This window comes from Aythya fuligula, chromosome 21 (assembly GCF_009819795.1).
Source record: "Aythya fuligula isolate bAytFul2 chromosome 21, bAytFul2.pri, whole genome shotgun sequence".
Classification (NCBI taxonomy): Eukaryota; Metazoa; Chordata; class Aves; order Anseriformes; family Anatidae; genus Aythya; species Aythya fuligula.
Window position 1 is genome coordinate 8,370,575 of NC_045579.1, and position 3,462 is coordinate 8,374,036.

The following is a 3,462-nucleotide window of genomic DNA, read 5'->3' on the forward strand; positions in this document are numbered from 1 at the left end:
CATTGAAACAAATCTTCCCTTCAGCTAACTGGGCTACATTAACTAGTTTTTTGAAGGTACAAAAGTGGAAATATAGCTGCTTTTAAATGGAGTTCATTTGCTTCTTTGGGTGCTTTAGAAAGAGTTTTCCATCTTCTGTTGCCTGCATAGCTAAAAACTCTTGCTGTCCATAGCCAAAATGATAACCCAGCATGTCTGTGACAATGGCACTCAGTGGCCTATGCAAGAAGCAGGGAAACAGTGACACCGAAGACTGGACTCTCACTTTTACAAGTAAGATGATTCTTTTGAGATGATTTATATGCAGTCTGCTAGTCCTGAGTTGGCCAAAATGGGCGTTTCTTACTATCCACATGAACTAGTTCTAGCAGAGGGCTGCAATGCCAGGGTTTGTTTAATCAGTGAAAAGTACTCTCCACCTCCCAGCACTCTGGTCTTTCCCTGGTTTTTCGCAGCTGAGGAAAGTACTTACACAAGCATTAACTTCACTGACGAAACTGGAATGTAAGAGAACTTGTCCTCGTCTGATACCTACATGGACTTCATTGAATAGTTTAAGAAAAAAAATAAAAAAAAAACAATTGCACTCTTGGCAGTGCAGTGTGTATCTACATAGAACTTGCTGATTAGCATGCTAGCTAAGTATAGTACTACTTCAGTATTTGTAAAGACCTTGTGAAGAAAGAACACATGGATTTCCAGAGGAACTTAACAAGACCTTTGTCAGGAATAAGAACGTTTTTCTGTGAAAGTATGAAGCTTAATTCCCCAAGGCACATTAACACAGTGCTGTTTTTGGGGAGATAAATGTTTGAATGTGATAACATCTTTTTTTTCCCCTTCCAATGATACAATTATTTCTGCCATCCCCTTGCTATGAAGACAAAAGGAGCATAGCACAAGCCTGCTTTCTTCAGATAATTTTGGCCAAGTACATGCTTCTTCCAGATTGCAGTCTTCCCTTATTGTTTCTGCTCTAGGCGAGACCTGCTGCATGTTTGCTTATTTTAGAAAAGCATTGAATATGCTTAATTGTTTTCCTCCATTTCTGCAACAATACATAGTCACATTTTGACTTGTGAAATGAAGTCACAGTCATCAGCTGGTACTCTCGTACTTTCTCTTGATACTGCCAGCTGTATGCGGCCTGACCATAGACATTTAACCTCTTCATGCCTCTATAAAATATATTTGTTTCATGTTGGAAAGATTAGGATGAGAAAAATACTTATACAAATCTTGAGATCTCTGTAAATTTCCCTACTAAGCTACAACAAACTATTTTGACTACATTTTGCAGTATGTGGGTACCTGTCACTTAATGATGTAGCTGAAGAGGAATATGATAGCAATGTTTACAGTATATGTAAATTGCAATTCCACTCCTACCCAGGGTAGTGTGAGAAAGCAGGTACTACAGAGCTCTTGGGACCTCCAGTCAACACCACCAATGAGAATGAAGGTAGGGCAATCCACTTCTAGCCTCAGTAAGAAAAGTCTGACAAGCAAATTATCTTTGTTATGCTGGTGTATTAATAACACCAGCATTTATATTAACCATGTGCCCCTCTCACATGCATGTCATGAACCTTCTGCAGTTCCAAAGCAAAATCGGGAAAAGGAGTGAAAGCTGTGTTGTCCTGTCAGCAAACCCCCCCTGAATGAGAGGATTACTCTTGATTTCCTGAGCACACTTTGTTTTATAAACTGTTACCAGCTGTTCTGCTCTAGTTCCCTAGCACAAAACTAAGAAATATAAAGACACTTCTCTGAACAACTTCCTCTACCTCTGTGAAGCTGAACCCTTATATTCTGAGTGCAAGTACTCAATCAGACCTTTCCCAGTTATGATTTCACTCTGTAAGAGCTGCAGTTGGAATACAAAGGGGATATTCAGGAGTTGATCCTTCCATAGGAAGAAAACACTGTGGGAAGAAAGGAAGAGGCAGATCAGTCAGCACCAATGCCTATCAGTGTGCATCCTCCTTTTAAAAGGTTTGGGTAGTTTAAGATCAGTAGTTCTCTAGGTCTATTTATTCTATCTCTTAGGTACTAGACATTAGATATTTTTACAGAATGATAAAGAAGAATTACCTGCATTTTGTATAGAGGAGACCTTCTACACAAGTCTATTTCTCTGGACAGCAGCAATTCCTGTATGGGTTTGACATACCAGTTTTCTTCAGGAAGATCTCATGCATGTTCCAACCAAGCTGTTGAACTTTCTCAGGCCAGTAAATTCCAAGACTGCAATACTGCCTGATGTCCTTAGGGATCTGCCTTTTATTGTGATCATCCCTAGCTGTTTTCACGGCTTGGCAAGTTCTCTACTTAATTGTGATCATGAAACAATAGGCTACAACCTTCTTAGTTAACTTTCTTTAGTACTTGCTTCTTTCTCTCAGCCCCTGCCCAGAGCTGCAGTAGACGTGAATCAACACCCAAAACAAAACAGATTTACTTGCAACAGAAATGCAAGAGCCAATGATGAAAGCAGCTTCCAGAGTAAGAATTCCCCTTGCCCCGCTCTTTTATCACCTGTGGGGAAAAAGGAGACACATGACGATCAACACCTAGTGCCCCAAATCCTGGAAGCCATAAAATGCAATCAATCACTGAATTTCTGGATGAAGCCACATGATGGTAATTGAGAGGGAAAAAAATGGGTCACTTTTAAACTTTCTTTCCTGCTTACATGATTCTCTGGCTGCATACCAACTCTAGCAAAACTGCATTATACTTTCTGATCACTGTTGTGTTCAGATTGAAAAAAATAATTATAATAATTAGAAACAACACTTATTTGTCTGTATGGTTCTATCAGTTTTCCTGTTTGTACTACAGAGGGCTGTTAAGTAGCTGCAAGATAGACTCAATCTACCATTTTTTCAGAGCTGAAGTTATTAACGGTAAGTGCAGATTACTTTTTTTTTTTTTTTTTAATCTTTTAGATAGTCAGATAAAAGGTGCTAAAAATGATTGGTTTGGAGAAGTGACTGTATTACATTTCTCTGGTAGAGAGGAGTATTGCCTTGCATGACAATGCCCTCATTTGCTAGGCACTCCTATATTTTCCTTATTGGTACGCAAAAGAATAAGGAGATTTAGCTATTTTCAAGTTGCTACATTGCTCTTGCCTGTATTTTTCTTCCTAACTGCAATACAAGTAAAGTATAGCCACCAAAGTCAGTGTGGTCCTTTTGTGCTTTGCCAAAGCAAAGAGACCTGTGAACAATTGGAAGAGCCTGATTTGGCTGCACGATTTCATAAATAAAACCACGAGGACTTGGATGACTGCAGGCACTGAACTTTTATCAGTTTCAGAGAATATTTATGTGAAGTAAGAGAAACACTGGCTGCTATCAGCGGTTGGGCCCTTCCCATGATGAATAATCTTTGCCCTTCTTCCTCACCCCCTTTCACATGTGTTGTGGGAGCTGCTTGGGTGCCCCAGTGATAAAT